Consider the following 18,745-nt stretch of genomic DNA (forward strand, 5'->3'; position numbering starts at 1 on the left):
CATGGCACCACTATAGACCCTTTTACAGTTGGTAAACATGGTGACGTATTTGTGTGGGCGGAGCTTAGCTGGAGGCAGAAAGATCCCTCTGGCCGCTTCACTAACGCTAGTTTGCAAGTTTTGTTAGCTTGTTTTTTAACAATGACTGTAGAAAATCCTATTTTGTCTTAATGTGCAAGGTCACTCACTGTCCAGGACCGCGATTGTTATTTGCGAAAGTTAATTTTAACGGACGGAACCAGATGACCGTACACGCTCAGTCAATGGACGATCTGACAGGACTAACGTTAACGCTACCTCCGGTTGAGTGGCCTGACTTCTACACCTACCCTATAGAGAAACCGAGGGCATATATATATATTTAGATGCCTATAACTATGTGCTGAATGAAACTGTGCTGAACTGCCTAGCCAGCACCAAGAAGACGACGACAATGTAAAGAGTGACACTACGGTGCAATTTTAATGATATAAATATTTTCTAGAAATAAAAATTCCAGATACAGCATACTCCTTTTTCATCGATTCTTGCACCCAACAACACAACAAGATGACATTTAATAATAAAAATAATAATTTAAGCTCCTTATTATGTAGCCGAATCTGTGCTGGTTTGTATTGGCCGCCTCCAGTTTTCCATTTGTTTTGCCTCCAGCTAGTGCCGTGACGTAACTGTGACGTCGGCGCAAAAGGGGTCTATAGGCTACTAACGTTATGTCAGGCTACTCTGACTGAACTGACTGATTTTGACAGTATGGTAATACAGATTAACTGTACAAGTTAACACTAAAAACAGCATTTAAGTAAGAAATGAATCTGGAGCTGTCAAGGTAGCCTATCATGCCAGTGACGTCATGGACCGTTGAAGCTCAAGATGGCGGCGCCCTAGTAACAAAACAACAAACTAACATCACTGTTTTACCCCCTTGTAACTACTTCAGCAGTTTTAAGTGTCCTACCACAAATAACAATGATAACACATCTGTCATATCACCTTCACTTCCTATCTCGTTTCAGTTCCCCTTTAATAGTTTAATCAATTACTTAAACATTTGTTTTGTTGTATTTTGTATGTTTTATCAGTGTCACATAGTGAGAAATAATACTATATTATCAGTGTTCAAGTAAGACCAAAAATCATTTTCAGGACTAGTTTCATAATGACTTTTATTTTTAAAATGCGTATAGCTCCAAAAGTTAGACCCTTAGAAACTTTTTACTGTCTGTGGATTCTACTTGTGTTAAGAAATGATCAATTCATAATTTTGGGTAACTCTGAAAGCCATTAACTATTATGATTGCTATTGGTCTTTCCGTGTTTTAAATGTAATGATAATTAAAACCTTTAAATAAATCCTTGAACAGTCTAATAAATTATTTTTCAACCTACACATGACTGAGATTGAATTATTGTTTACATGAACTTTAAGCGTTATTTTAGTGTATGTTATTTTGTTTAAATAATTGTTAGCAGTATTTGGCGCGTTTATTTGTCATCACCGCGCTGACGTCATCAGTAGTTTCCTTCCTCGTTCGGCGCGTTTGTTGTGTCTTCTGAGGTGAGTTCTGCAGTTCAGATATTTCGCGTATTTACACACCTATAAAATACACTTTACACAGTTTGTTTCAGCAACATTTACAGGGTTATTTCTGAACTGTTTTCATCGGATAAAGCGCTAAATGTGCGTCTTTTCTGGCGCCTTTAGACTGATTGAGTTCAGCACGAAACGACCATCTGAGGAAAATGTTGAAATCATTCATACATGGACGATCTTGTCATGTTTCATTTTGAGAGTGATAATGTAGTGTTATTTAATGTATAATCTCAAACTTTTGTAAGTTTTGATCTGTGAGGAAATTTCATGGGGATAGAAACATTAATTGCTGTCTTGGTCTTTAATGTGGCAATAATTTTAATGATGGACATAATCAGTTATGTTAATGACAGGAATCAGAAAAAAACAAACTCTAAAAATGGGTGTTATATAGGTAGTTTGTGTCAGATGTGAAAAGTAATACTATAATCTTTTAAATATAGATTTATAATATTTAAGGGTAGAGATCCACCGATTACAATTTTCTAGGCCGATTCCGATTTTTCATTGAGTTTGACCTGCCGATACCGATTTTAGCCGATTCCGATTAAATTTTTTCTAACCACTTTACAGCACACAAATATTTATTTTCGATCTTTTCTTTAACCCTTTCGTAAGTTTAAAATATTCTGACATTATTCTGACATTCCAAAATATTCTGATATTCAGTTTAGAATATTCGTGGAGGAAAACTCTGTCACCAAAAAGAAAAAAAGAAATAAAGGGTAAAAAAATTTCCACGAGGAATTTGTCCATAAATATCAAGGTAAGTAGAGAGCGAGGCTAACTGTTACTGAACTGTTAGCCTAACTAAAATGACACATCATTAGCGTGTCAATAGCTCTTGCTAGTTGCTTGTGCCATTTGTTTATGTTGCCTTGACTGCGGAGGAAGTAGATTACCACGACGATTGCGTATTTCCGGTCACAAATACGGAAGTTGTGAGAAAGGTCTATACTGTATGACAGATGTGTCGCTTTTATTTAGCTTTTATTTTTTATTCAAAATATTCACAAACTTGCTTACCATGTCATCAACTAGCCTATCTGATATTCCGATTGTCAAATACGTGTAAGTGAGTGTGTTTGGTCGTTTAAAAACCTTTATAAATAATCTTGATCTATAATATGAGATTGGCGCCGCAATGTTGTCCTGTCAGTCGGATTTACAGCATGTGAATTCATCAGTTTCTCCCGAAATAAATGCAAGAAAGTGGCCGGTGAACTGAGAAGAATAGAGTAAACTTTATAGTTACATTACTTCCACTATGTTTGTCTGATATGAATAACACGTCGGCAAATTATATTTGAATAGATTGTTATTGCTGCTTCCACAGACAGCAGTGTGTATTTTACCAACTCCAAATGTATTGTTTTACTCGTGCTTATGTGTATTTAAATATCTGAAACCTAAAATAAACATTATGAGTTTGAAAACACTGCTTAGTTGTGATATATGACAGCGCTGAACGCGTCCGACTCTGGCTCAGCGCCAACCATAGACTGTACAAAATATGGACAAAGCGTCTGTGACGTCACCCATAGACTTTCTGAAGAACGGTTTTGAAGCCGTTTATGGGGGGTATGGGCGGCGCCATCTTGGAAAATCTTGGGAAATCCTAACCCCGCCCACCTTCTGGCCAATCCATATATGGGTAAAGGACGCGAGTCCGGTTATTCCGCAAATGGAACAGCGCGTCACTCAGCTCGCTCTGCTACTCCGGTTATCTCTGTATGTATATTTTAGGCAACAATTAAACGAAATATGTTATAAAACACCACACTAACTCTTTTCGTTTTCATTTAAAGAAATCTTAAACATTATAGCCACACAAATGTGGTTCAGGCAACGCGTATTGATTATATTCACTGCATATAACGTTAGCCTATTTATAACAAAACGAAATATAAAACACAACCCCTGCCTCTTTTCTTTTAAATATAATATAAAAATATTAAACATTTTAATATGGTCCAGGCAATATGTGCATTTGTACTAAACAACAGATGTTGCAGTAAACAACATTACAGATCATCTTCGTTGTATTAAAATTTAAAATGACAAAACTCAACCCAGTCTCTTTTTGTTAAATTTCAGTTTTATCAATATTAGCCATTATAAAAGTATAAGTAAAAGGTACAAGAAGCTATACAAATAAAGCAAACAATTCAGTCAAACATACAAAGTCAGCGCTCTAGTCTAACCATACAACGGTAAAGTTAAATAGCTTATAAAGTTATGAAACTTCACTTAACCCTCAGCCAAAACGATTGGCCAGGGACCAAATTATAGATTCACAAGACCAAAGATCGCCCGTTAGATATACACAAGACGAATTATATCTCATGTTTAACCACTACAGAGACACCAGAGTCAGTGGCAAACGTCAGAAGGACTAGCCGAGGAAAGGCTGTACCAGGCGGGGTACATGAGCATTAAGCACCCGGTGATCGTCTGGATCTCACAACCTGGATAAAATTTTCATAAATCTTTATAAATAAACCACAGATTTGAGCTTTAAACAACTACATTCTCGCCTGAAAAACTCTTAAAACTACATTTCATGATACAAAAACAGTAGTATTATATTTCAACTGTATATTAAAAAATGGCGCTTCTTATGTTGTCATTCTCCTTGGCGCAGCCTATGCTCGTTATCAGCTGTCAATCAAGCTGTCAATCAAAGTTAACCACACCCTTATTTGTCATACAGGGTAAGTGTACCCATTAAGCCCATGTGCCCTTTAAGCCCACTTTCAACTCTGAAGTCAAATTAAAAAAAGAAAAAAATAATATTTTATGCTGCTTATTATTTTAACCAATCCAGTGATTTGTTACTTCCCTGGCATTTTTAATTGCATGCCAATCACATTTGTCAATGTTGAGTTAGCCCCACCCATGTGCATGCTGTCTCAGGGGACCTCACACAAAGTCACCCCAAAACTTTGGTGTTTCTGGACCCTTCAGAAATCAATACATTTCAGCAATTTTCAGCCATTTCTTTGGTAACTACATTGATATTATGTCAAATAAGAGATAAATGTATTGTTTTTTGTGTATGAACAAATAGTATTTTATCATTTTATATCATTTTCCTTTAAATGGAAAGATGAGTTTTATTAGCTTTCGTTCAAAGCTAATCTCTAGATCAAACCATTAGCCTTACAGAAAGATAGACTGCCAAAGAATTAAGCATGTGAACTGCAAACAATGAATGTTTTGTAATTCATTTTACATTCATTTACAAATAAATGCATCATAAATTGTTTTGTAGAGAAGATTATTTTTATAAATTAACTTTTTTTTTAAGATGGGCTTAAATGGTACAGTGCCACAAAACGCATGCAAACTAGAGCCAACACAAGCTAACCTTGAATGAAAAAAACTTAACATTTCTCAGTGTGGGTACAATGAAAATTACTATGATACTAGTCCACAGTATATTTAAGCTCCATGCATGCATTTGTAAATATATCTTACATTTTTAAAGGAAAACATTGTCTTTTTTCACCATTACTCACTGTGTACCATTTAAGCCCACCTTATGTATTTCAATGAAGAATCCCTCTAATTGCAAACTAAATATAATATATAAATATAATATTTATATAATATATATATTTTTTAAAGTGTTTAAAGATAACATGTCTTTGTGTGCTTTTACCTTACTAACCTTTTAACCTTACTTACACACAAATTACACACATTCATTCAAATGAGATAGAACCCGGTTTGTCGTAAAGTCCTGTATGTATAACCGGGCATAATTTGGGAGCCAAGCTGAGTTAAGGCTTGAGATTCTGGGCATGGAGAGCTCCCAGAGGGACCCTATATTCCCCACAGTCCTGAGCCCCTGGGACCGTCCGGCTCCGAGATACTGCCACTTCCTGTCCAGCTTTGACCGGGCAAAACTTGGGGCCCAAGCCGAGATGCGGCTCTGGACTCAGGGCATGGAGGGGTCACCCAGTGGGCCGCCTATGCCGGGAGTATTGAGCCCTAACTCGGCTTTCTTCCCGAGGTATGGTCACTTCCACCCACTAGGAGCCCCCCCTAAGCCCAGAATATGGAGCCCCAACTTGGCTTGGCTTCCGAGATACACCCGGTCTAACTTCCAGCTTGACTCCAACTACAACTCCAGTCAAGCCAACTTAAGGCTCCAAACCCCCGGCCACTAACACCAACCCATCCCACCCAGGGCTCTAATCAAACATTAGCAAAAGGATTTTTTTTATTCTTCCCTGTCACTGAATAAATATATTGATGTTTTACTTCTTTAAAATCAATAAAAAAATATATATTTAATGAATCAAAGATGATGTGGGCTTATTTGGAACACATGCGGGCTTAAATGGTGCCAAAAGTACCAATTAAGCCCATGCCAGACTTCTGACTTTATTCCTAAATTATCTTAATGTTATATTCTAAAATGTACATCAACTAATTAATACATTTTCAAATGAGAGATTGATCTTGCATTTTAACAAATTATTTTTCTTATAAACTATGTCAATATCTATGAAAAAAACCTAGATTTAGATTTTGGTGGGCTTAATGGGTACACTTACCCTTTTATATCTAAATACGATCTAAACTAACGAGTTAGGAAAAAATTCACCCCCCTCACAGTTGTCAGGCACTCGGAACCTATCGAAAAATACAATAAAAGTCCATGGGACCATCCTGTAAAAACATGAATTTATGCTGAGAAAACGGACATTTTAACATGGGGTCTATGGACATTTGCTCCCTTTTGGGACCTGCCCCTAGCGGATTTTCGATGTATTGCAGTTTTTCGCACTTCCGGGTAGGCTTCATTTTTCAGATTAGAATGTTGCCGCTTGGTCTTGAGTCTTCTAAGAATGAGCTCTTGAAGCTCCGCGCCCCGGTGCTGGGAGCAGCAGCTCATTTGCATTTAACTGTGTGTTTTTGCTCACCCTCAAAAAATGACAATTTTAACATTCAATTCAATTCAAATTTATTTGTATAGCGCTTTTCACAATACATATTGTTTCAAAGCAGCTTTACAGAGAGTGCTTTTAACATGCTATATAAAAATATCTGTGGGGTATTTTGAGCTAAAACTTCACAAACACACTCTGGGGACATCAGAGACTTATTTTACATCTTGTGAAAAGGGAATTATACCACCCCTTTAATAATCTGCACATGGAAAAAACTTTTGTCCTAAAAAAAAAGAGAAAATCAGATGAGATGTTGTCAGGAGGATATATGTCACTAGAGCCCCTTTCACACAGCGCGATGATCCCAGCAAATTGCCGGGAAATTGCCAGAACGCCTTCTGTGTGAACACAAACACGACCCGGGATTGATGCTAGGTTGGGGAACGAGTAACATTGGCGTGTTCAGTCCTGGAATGTGCGCTGTGTGAACAAAAGCTGTAATAATGCCGTGTCGTAGTGATGATGCAGAAGCTGGTATCGTTCTCCAGCTGTGAAACGGTACGTAATGCGCAAGTTTATAATCGAATCAGAGAAAAAAATGCACAAGCGTGGTTTCTCGAGAGAGAAAACTTAAGACGCTGCTGAGACATTACAAGTCACATCGATGTCACGTGTCTTTACGGGATTTGTACGGGTTGTGTGTGAACTAGGGCTGTCAACGAATATTCTAAATTCGAATATATATTCGAATAGTTTAAAAAAAACGAATTTCGAATGTGAAAATTAATATTCGAATAATGTGGAAAAACGCCCGCGGTAGCAGAGACGCGGCTGTCTGCTTTGCGAGTGGGGACAGGTCACAGGAAGAAGGCGTTAACGTTAAACAGAAACATTACTAAAGTGTAGGCTACTGTACTGACTGAATAGATATTGCATGAATAAGGTAGGTTAGATACAGCAGTTTTATGCACTGCAGGCTTCCACTGGTTTGATTATTTACCGTTTCATGTCAAGGAAAAGCTCGGAGCGTTCAATGTCGGATTCGCATCTACCGCGTCCAGTTGGACTCTTGAACATTTTGAATCCATTCGCGCGCCATTCGCAAAAGCAAAAGTTTGAAGCGAAATTGACGCGCGGAGAGCTTGACGCCTCATTCGCGTCGCAAGACCCCCAGACGCGCGTAAACGCGTCTTTACATTGACTTAACATTGAAATCACTCGCGCCAGACGCTCCATTCGCGTTTGGTGTGAACGCAGCTGTCGCAGCATGAGCGTGAGGGCGAGAGAGAGAGAGAGTGCCTGCGAGTGCGAGTGAGCGAGCGAGCGAGCGAGAGAGAGTGAGGTCTGCGGTCTTGGCCATTAGGTGATTTACTTGTTTTTGTGTACAGGTAATACGTTGTCAAATATGTTTAAACTTAAATAAACTACCTATACAAGTAGTTTATGTCTCTTTGTATTAATTTGTCCTGTTATTGACGTAATGCGCGTCATTGACAAAATGCGCAACCAGATGTTCGAATAGTTCGAATATTCGTGTGTTTTTTAGAGGGAATATTCGAACGTCATTTTTGAGCAATTTTGACAGCCCTAGTGTGAACGCACTCTCTGATTCCGGAAAATCACTGGCACTGTGAATGAACCAAGATCAAACGAACCCGGGTCAAATCCCGGGTCACTTTATCCGTGTATTTTCTGGAATCTCTGTGTGAAAGGGGCTTAATATGAACTTTCCTGTCGTGTCAGGCATTGTACTGTGCTCGCGGCGCGCACTCTTCAATATCACGCACAAATGCGGCGCACTTCACATAAAGCGCAAAAGAAACTGAGTTCTGTCGTCAATTAAGTCATGAAATAACCAAAACTACATGCATGTAGTATGTATTTGTTATATACAGACCCTTTCCAAAAAATGTGAATATCATGGAAAAGTTTATTTATTTCCATAATTCCATTCAAAACGTTAAACTTCCATAGATTATAGATTCAGGGCCCACAACTTAAACGATTTCAAGTATTTAGTTGTTTATTTGTACATAATTTGGGCTTCCAGCTCATAAAACCCACGAAAAAAGGGGTTTCAAAAAATGTGAATATTACATGAAATCACACAGTAATTACACAGTGATACCATGGTCATTGAACCAGGTTTTGGTTATCATTTGGGAATTACCCTTCTTTCGAATATCTGGGTATTGTTTTAAAAGGTGCTCCACGCATTTTACTTATCATTATTTACAGGCCTCCAAAAAACTCTCCAGCCTTTGCTGAGGACTTTACAGAACTGTTATCAACAATTACCTCAGAGTTTGACTGTTTTGCCATTGCTGGAGATTTTAACATTCACATAGATAATGCAGAAAAAAATATGGCAAAAGAAATCAAAACTGTTTTAAAAACTTTTGATCTGACTCAGCATATACATGGACCCACACACAATTGTGGACACATTCTAGATTTACTTATCAGTAAGGGTCTAAACATTTCACTGATTGTTATTAAGGATGTAGCACTGTCTGATCATTTCTGTATTTTCTTTGATTGATCTCTCCTGCCACTGAAGCTAGATCTGTGTCTGTCAATAAGAGATGCTTAAATGAGAACACTAGTGTACTATTTATGAAGGCTATATCCTTAACACCAAGCATATCTGCGGACTCTGTTGATTTTCTCCTTGATTCTTTTAACTCAAAAGTTAAAAGTGTAATTGATGATATTGCTCCTGTGAAAGTCAGGAAGAAGACTGGCAAACAAAAAGCACCTTGGAGAAACTCAACAACAGTGCAAAATATGAAAAGACAATGCAGAAAAGCAGAGCGCATGTGGCGGAAGACTAAACTTGTAGTCCATTATAACATCTACAAAGACAGCCTTCATGCTTTCAATATGGAACTAGGCAAAGCTAGATAGACCTTCTTCTCAAATATTATAAACAGTAATTTAAACAACACACGCACTCTTTTTGCTACTGTAGAGAGACTGACAAACCCCCCAAGCCAGATTCCCAGTGAAATGCTCTCAGACAACAAGTGTAGTGAGTTTGCTTCTTTCTTCTCTGAGAAAATCAATAATATCAGAAAGGTGATCAGCACATCCTTGAGTTGCACTGGGGTCAGACAGATCAGACCACCTGAGAAAGTAGTTACTATGTCTGATTTCAAAGAAATTGATGGCAAAATTTTGGAAGAAACCGTACAGCACCTTAAAACATCAACCTGCGCTCTTGACACACTTCCCACATCTTTTTTCAAAAGTGTGTTAAACAGTTTAGAAGCAGATCTTCTAGAAGTGGTAAATGTCTCACTTCTCTCTGGGAGTTTTCCAAACTCCCTGAAAACTGCAGTTGTCAAGCCCCTCCTGAAAAAGAACAATCTGGATAAGACCATATTAAGCAACTATAGACCGATCTCAAATCTTCCTTTCATAGGCAAGATCATTGAAAAAGTTGTCTTCAATCAAGGCAAGTTGTGATAAGTTGTTATCAGGAGACAGGCTGAAAGAAGATGGAAAAAAGACAAACTCCAAGTCTCATTTGAGATACTTAGGTATGATCACCTATCAACAGTTTGTTAAATCCGCTAAATCACAATACTTTTCAGTTTTAATCTCACAAAATCTCCATTGTCCAAGAGTGTTATTTAGAGTAATAAATACAGTCCTGAATACGGCAAGCCCAGTTGTTGTTGATAACACTATGAGAGCTTGTGAAAGTTTTTCGAAATTTTTTGTGGATAAAATCGCTGTTGCCAGAGCAAATATATATAGTTCGGTTTTAAATCCAGCTTCTCCTCTGGTCCAGCCAGACTCCTGTACTACTGCTCAGTTATGGATGTTTGAGCCTGTGTCACTATCTAATCTGCTAGAAGTCATGAAACATCTTAAGCCATCTTATTGCTCGCTTGATGTAGTCCCACCGGGTTTGTTAATTCAGGTCTGGGATGAGGTGGGGTCTACGATCATGTCTATAGTGAACCAGAGCCTTGTAGAAGGTGTGGTCCCATCTTATTTTAAGCATGCTTTGGTGCAGCCTCTTTAAAAAAAAAGAAAAGTTTAGACTAGGGCTGCACGATTTGGGGAAAATGTCATATTGCGATAATAGAGGTCAATATTGCGATATGCGATATAATAAACAAATGGTTTCATGAGTCAACTTGCTTGGTTCTCAAGGAAAATAAATGCACACACAGATTAGTGATAATCTGCCTAAAGAAAAAAGTTATTTAGTCAAGAGCAGTGAGTGTTTTTCTCCGTTCCCTTTGTTCTTTGATTAACTTTAACGACAGATATAATTAGTGGCTACTGTGTACTGTCCCTTTAAGAGCAGCCGCTGCTGTCAGAGACGCGGATCTCACACGCGCCTCATTCTATCACAACTCTTCACGTTCATCATAAGACTACTCTTATGTTATGAAGATACTCGACAAAAAGACATTTTGGCATAATTGTGTGTGTTATTGTTCGGTTAAGGTCGAAAGAGAGCTGTATTCTGGCATGCTGTTTTGTGCGCACGCACGATATTAGCGCGAGTCTTTCTGTGTGTCACAGTCAGGACTTTCACAGGCAGCGCGTTCATTTAGGCATACATGTGTGTTATTCGTTCTACAGCGAAAGAGAACTTGATACTGGCGCGCGTCTATCTGTGGGTCGTGTGTCTGTGTGTGAGACAGGAGGACATTCACTGACAGCGCATTATTTTTTGTCTTATCGCACATGAATGGTTTAAAAGCATTTGCATGAATAAGAGCGGGATCATATAACACTAACCAAAGGATGCCAAAAATTAACAGATGCTGCGTTAATTGCGTTAACAGCGCTAATTTGTTTATTTAATATAAAATCGCAGCATTTTGCGTCATATAATAGCGTAGGCTTGACATCGCGATTGCGATTGCGATACGATTAATCGTGCAGCACTAGTTTAGACCCGTCAGTATTAAACAATTACCGTCCAATTTCTAAATTGCCCTTTCTGGCTAAGTTATTGGAGAAGGTTGTTCTTAATCAACTTTCAGCTTTTTAAAAATAAAATACAATTTTTGATATATTTCAATCCGGTTTTAGGTCTCAACACAGCACAGAGACTGCGCTACTTAAAGTGATAAATGATTTGTTGTGGTCTGTAGATTCTGGGAACTGTGCGGTGTTAGTTCTTCTTGACCTTAGCGCGGCTTTTGATACTGTGGATCATGGAGTTCTTCTTGACCGTTTGAGGGAGAGGGGTGGGATTAGGGGGCTTGCATTGAAGTGGTTCACATCCTATTTTGATGGAAGATCTTTTGCAGTGGAGCTTGGAAACTCTATATCGTCTTCTCAGCCGGTTTCCTCAGGCGTTCCTCAAGGCTCATGTCTTGGTCCAGTTTTATTTTCCCTGTATATGCTCCCCCTGGGATCAATCTGCCAAAAATATAATGTATCTTATTGTTACGCTGATGATATCCAGTTGTATGTGCCCATGAAATGCAATGATGACTCCAACATTACTACTACGTTTGAGTGTTTGAATGAGATAAGAGCATGGTTGGCTGATAATTTTCTGCAGCTCAATGAGTCAAAATCGGAAGTGCTGATTTTTGGTCCACCTAAGTTAGCTAAACAGCTTACTTTACATCTGGACCCCTTAGCCATTAATGTTAACACCCAAGCAAGGAACCTTGGTGTAATTTTTGACTCAGAGCTGAAATTTGACAAAAGTCAATGCTGTGGTTAAAAGTAACTTTTATCAATTGCGGAGCATCGCCAAATTAAAGAGCATTTTATCGTTTAAGGACATGGAAACTGTCATTCATGCTTTTATCTCATCCAGATTGGATTACTGCAACTCGTTATACTTAGGATTGTCTAGAAAATTGCTATCAAGGTTGCAGCTGGTGCAAAATGCAGACAGGCACACGGAAATGGTCTAGGATTTCTCCGGTACTGGCCTCTTTGCGCTGGCTTCCGGTTGAATTTAGAGTCCAATATAAAGTTCTGTCCATGGTTTTTAAAGGTCTGCATGGTCTGGCTCCGGAGTATGTAGCACGTCTGTTACAGAGACAGCATCACTATTCTGCTCGACCCCTTAGATCATCCCAGAGTTTGCTCCTACATGTTCCCAAATCACGATTAAAAACCAAAGGAGATCGTGCATTTTCTGTGGCAGCCCCGCGTCTTTGGAATACTCTTCCTCTGCATATCAGATCCTGTGATTCGTTAGAATGTTTTAAATCTATGCTAAAAACACACCTCTACGCTGTGGCTTACAATTGCCCCTAGGTTCAGGTTACTGCTCGGGGTTGTATATTAACCCAGTGTTTTGTGTGAGTACTGTTTGTTGAGTGTTTGAGTAATTTTTAATTTGTACAGCACTTTGGCCAACTTGTGTTGTTTTTAAATGTGCTTAACAAATAAAAGTTGATTGATTGATTGATTCAATCAGCTGAACAAATTCTTGAGCTTGAATGGATCCTTTGACAATTTTCAATCTGGTTTCCGACCGCACCACAGCACAGAGACAGCGCTCATAAAGATAATAAACGATATTCGCTTAAATACTGGCAAATTATCAGTGCTGGTACTACTCGACCTCAGTGCTACATTTGACACTGACGATCATAACATACTTCTTGACAGGCTGGAAAACTGGGTGGGGATAGTCCTTTCTGGGATAGTCCTAAAATGGTTCAGGTCATACTTAGATGGGAGAGGTTATTATGTGAGTATAAGAGACCATACGTCTGAGTGGACATCCATGACATGCGGAGTCCCTCAAGGCTCAATTCTTGCGCCACTCCTGTTCAACCTGTATATGCTCCCAATGAGCCAAATAATGAGAAAGAACCAAATTGCTGACCACAGCTATGCAGACGACACACAGATTTACTTAGCCCTATCGCCTAACGATTACAGCCCCATTGACTCCCTGTGCCAATGCATTGATGAAGTCAACAGTTGGATGTGCCAAAACTTTCTTCAGTTAAACAAAGACAAAACTGAAGTCATTGCGTTTGGAAACAAAGATGAAGTTCTCAAGGTGAACGCATACCTTCACTCTAGGGGTCAAACAACTAAAAATCAAGTCAGGAATCTTGGTGTGACACTAGAGTCAGACCTTAGTTTCAGTAGTCATGTCAAAGCAATAACTAAATCAGCATACTTTCATCTGAAAAATATTGCAAGAATAAGATGCTTTGTTTCCAGACAAGACTTAGAGAAACTTGTGCATGCTTTCATCACCAGCAGGGTGGATTACTGTAATGGTCTCCTCACTGGCCTTCCCAAAAAGACCATAAGACAGTTGCAGCTCATACGGAACGCTGCCGCCAGGATTCTGAGCAGAACCAGAAAATATGAACATATCACACCAGTCCTCAGGTCCCAGTTAAATTTAGGATTGATTTTAAAGTATTATTACTGGTATATAAATCATTCAATGGCCTAGGACCTCAATACATTGCAGATATGCTCACTGAATATAAACCCAACAGATCACTCAGATCATTAGGATCATATCAGTTAGAAATACCAAGGGTTCACTCTAAGCATGGCGAGTCCGCTTTTAGCTATTATGCCAGCCGCAGCTGGAAACAGCTTCCAGAGGAGATCAGATGTGCTCCTACAGTAGTCACTTTCAAATCCAGACTCAAAACACATCTGTTTAACTATGCATTTACTGAATGAGCACTGTGCCGCTGTTCGTCCGACTGTTTGTACTGTATTTTATTTTTTATTTTTCTAAACTGTTTTAATTATTCTTATTTCTTTTTATTATTTAAATTTCTTCAATGTAAAGCACTTTGAATTGCCATTGTGTATGAAATGTGCTATATAAATAAACTTGCCTTGCCTTGCACTGCTCACGTATCAACACTACGGTACATCAAGAGGCTCAAACAGCGCTAAAGGCACTTTAATTTGTCCTAATACAAGAGTTACAAGTGTCCACCTTGTGGACAACACAATATGCTGCCTTACATAACAATGAATAATTTTCTGTCGATAAGGTAGGGTGACCATATGTCCTCTTTTTGGAGCTTAAAAAATGCGTCCGGCCGGGATTTCTAGATCGCCCAAAATGTCCGGGATTTGACTTTTGCTCTCTACAGTCGCCATTTTTGCATTGCTTTATAGGGATGCACCGAATATTCGGCCACCGAAAATTTTCGGCCGAAAATGGCCCAAAAGGGCATTTTCGGTTTTCGGCCGAAAGACTTTTATCACCGAAACAATACGGCCGAAATGTTGTGATGACGCAAACAGCAGACACCGCGACCTGCACGTGCTTGTCTGAAGCAACATTACATATCTGCGGTGTGGACGTATTTAAATATATCTAAGAGTGACCCACGGACAGCGATTTTCAAAACACAGACATCCCAAGTCTTCCGGAAGTTCCGGGAGTCTCCCGCGTATTGATACCGGCTCCCTAATGCCCGCAAATTAGTTTAAATCTCCCGGAATCGCGAGCGAGCATGAGCGCGCATACGTAGCGCGCGTGGCAGAGAGAGGGAGCGAGAGACCTTTGCGTGTGTGTGCAGAGCAGTTTATTATTATTATTTATTCTTTGAAACTTTAATATTAATTTATGCAATTGCAATGCCTTGATTTTAGTAAACTTAGTACACAGTCATAGCCATAAATGCAATGGTACTAACAATAATTGGCATAATTTCTTTCGGTGTTTCGGTTTTCGGCCTTGGTTTCCTCTTTTTCGGTTTTCGGTTTCGGCCAAGAATTTTAATTTCGGTGCATCCCTATTGCTTTAGGTCCCGCCTTCTCGCACGCCATCATTGGTCATGTGATTAACGCAAACATTGGTCAAACTGCATCTCAATCTTTCCCCTCAGCACCACGAGAGCACCAGAGACAGTGCAGCGCTTGCTGGTCAACAGTGGCACATGGCTCATGAAAAACGTTAAAAAAAGCCCAAATGTAAATTCACAGATGATTTACAGAGAAAATTCCTCTTTTCGTCTCGGCCGGGATCCGTGTAAAGCAGAATGCATGACCTGCAAAGCTGTGGCACATACGTGTCAGTGTCAAATAAAGGTGTAGCGATCTAGAAGACCACATAAGGAAAGAACACAGGAGAACATCAGGAGGACTGAAATTATTTTTTACTGAAATTGTGTTTTTTTTTATGGCAACTGATTTTATTTTAACCTGTGGCCATGAAAGAAACAGTATCATGTAAAAGGTGTTAAAAGCTAAACAATTTTTTTATTTGGTTGTTGTTATTCTATTGTTGTGGGCCAAAAGTTGAATGGAAAGGATGTATTACTTTATGTACTAAAGTTCAATAACATAGTGGGGCTGTGAATGCATTTGTCAAGTATTGTCCCCTGTCCCATTTATGGATAATGTTAATACACAAGTCAACAAAATATAAAACACCTTTAATGAGGCTGAAGAACAATAAAGAACAATAAAGCAGTTCATCAGATTTACGGAAACAGAAAAGAAACAGTTTAATCGATAAATAGTATTGCGGACGCTCTCTATGTGCAGGGTACAAATTAGGGCCTGAAATTCAAATGTCTTTAATTTTCTTGTTTTGATCAAATGGTCAGTGAAACAAGATTTGATAAACATTCACATTGATTGTCAACATCAGGAGAACAAACTGAATATGATCTTAAGGTCTTATATTTTACATATTTATTTTTTATCAATAAACTTTAAAAACACCCAAATTAAACAATATTGAGAATGGCAGATTTTTAGCATAAATCAATCAAAATCTCTTTTATAGTTTCTGATAAACTTTTTTTTTTTACTTTGGTATCTGGGCTGATGAATGCAGTCAACATTACACTGGATTGAGATTATTTTCATGAAGCCATTGTCTACATTGCACTTTTTTAAGATTTATTAAAATGTAACTTTCTTACTTTAATTTCAGACATGATGCTGGAGAATGAGGAGAGTGAAGAGGAGGAGGAACATCATCAGGTCAAAACTGGAGCTAAAACTCGCTCACAGACTGAAAGTATTTCTTTACTGAAAAGAAGAGACAAGAAATGTTTCACTTGCCGTCAGTGTGGAAAGAGTTTCTCACGCAAACACAGTCTCAAGGTTCACATGAGGATCCACACTGGAGAGAAACCGTTCACATGTGATCAGTGTGGGAAGAGTTTTGCATATAAAGGACACCTTAAGTCTCACATGAACATCCACACTGGAGAGAAACCGCATCAATGTGATCAATGTGGTAAAACATTTTTGAGGGCTTCAGCCCTGAAGATCCACCTGACTGTTCATTCACAGGAGAAACCACATTCATGTTCTTTGTGTGGAAAGAGTTTTTCACGTCTGCAGAGTTTAAAAGCACATCAGAAAATACACACTGGTGTAATAAATCACATGTACTTTGAGTGTGGGAAGACTTTTATTAGAGCTGAATATTTAAAACTGCACGAGAGGATCCACACTGGAGAGAAACCGTACTCTTGTGATCAGTGCGGGAAGAGTTTCACACGACAATACCACCTTAAGATGCACATGATGATCCACACTGGAGAGAAACCGTTCTCATGTGATCAGTGTGGAAAGAGTTTCACACTAAAAGGTTCCTTAAAGAGACACAGGAACATCCACACTGGAGAGAAACTGCACGAATGTGATCAATGTGGCAAAACATTTTTGAGGGCTTCAGGCCTGAAGAGACACATGACAGTTCATTCACAGGAGAAACCACATTCATGTTCTTTGTGTGGAAAGAGTTTTTCACGTCTGCCGAGTTTAAAAGCACATCAGAAAATACACAAGAAATCACATGTGCTTTGAGTGTGGGAAGACTTTTATTACAGCTGAATATTTAAAACTGCACCAGAGGATCCACACTGGAGAGAAACCGTACTCATGTGATCAGTGCGGGAAGAGTTTCACACAAAAATCAAAGATAAACCGACACATGAAAATCCACTCTAGAAAGAAGCTGAGCAAATGACATCAAAGTGTTTTTATATCTGTATATCAGAAGATACTGGTGTAAGAGATTGTGTGTTCTTTGATTGTTGGACGTCTGTACATTTGATCAATAAAGTTTTCTCACTTTTAGGTTCAAGAGTCTCTCCATGTTTTATTACAGTTATTATGTTGAGCGCCTCCTGGAGGAATACAGACTTCATTAATAGTTTAATTAATTACAAAAAAAAATGTTTAAACATCATTTGTAAATGTTTACATGATAATTCAGGCATGAAAACTCCTCACCCCGGGGACAAAGAACTGCACGTCGGAAAGCAAGCCTGAGGTAAGTTAGCTTACAATAGCTATGTTTACATGGACACCTTTTGGTTCAATCGGAATGAAATCAATACGATTGATGAATCCGAACACGGTGTTTACATGAACGTTAAATAAAGTAATCGGTTTGATGTGCGCGTTTATTTGTCACAAGTTTAAAATCGGAATAGATTTTTTGATATTAATCTGTCTCTGGTCTTTGGAGACCATGAGCATATTAAGCGTTTTGCCGTGCTGCTTATATTTATCATGCAGTAAAAATGCCCCTCCCCGCGGCCAAAACCAGTCGTCTGCTGTGGATGAGAATCCAAAACAAGGACTGGTGGGACGTCCTGCTTCACTTCACAGGCGCCGAGTGAAATGAGAATTTTAGAATGACGGGACACTTATTTATATGACACTTTATTCAACAGGAAGAACAGCTCGTTCCGCGCATCATACGTCATTACGTTATTTAACGTCATTGCACATGTGCAGTCCTTTCAGTTTCGGTTTTCAATCCGATCAAGTGTTTACATTTTCTCTCGATCGGATTATAAAAAGAATAAACCACCCCTTTCAATCGGATCGAAATTTCATTCGGATCGAGCTCAATCGGATCGATTAAGGTGTTTACATGAAGGTTTTTTTAGTCCGATTGAGCCGTCAATCCGATTATAGGCCAAAGTGTCCATGCTAGTGCTAGTGTCCATGCTAGTGATGTTGCCAATGTCATTATTTAACCCACTGTTATTAGCCAATAATGTTACCTATGTTAATTGTTCATTTATGGAGACGAGTGGCGGCAAACTGGATGTAATGTAGGCTAACGTCAACAACATGATAACGTGTCTGTATCTTTCTCTTGTTGCACATTATACAATGCTAAAGCAAACAGGAGCAAGCTCCTATCTGCTAGCTTTTATAGAAATGAGTCTGACCTCCGTTTTACATACGATGCTAATAAATACGTTTGAAATGGTCATGACCAGAAAGATGCAGATTTGAATTTAATAATTGTATTGTACCATATTGGTCCGAATATAAGACT

General features: G+C 38.7%; 1 long non-coding RNA gene across 1 annotated transcript; it reads left to right on the forward strand.

The window, feature by feature from the left end:
• The first annotated feature begins 1,511 nt into the window (after positions 1-1,511).
• LOC311296112 lies at positions 1,512-17,527 on the forward strand. Its single transcript, XR_014628497.1, has 2 exons — positions 1,512-1,558; positions 16,370-17,527. It is a non-coding gene; the product is annotated as an uncharacterized lncRNA (long non-coding RNA).
• Positions 17,528-18,745: the final 1,218 nt, after the last annotated feature.

The sequence above is a fragment of the Rutilus rutilus genome (genome assembly GCF_951802725.1).
Source record: "Rutilus rutilus genome assembly, chromosome: 8".
Lineage (NCBI taxonomy): Eukaryota > Metazoa > Chordata > Actinopteri > Cypriniformes > Leuciscidae > Rutilus > Rutilus rutilus.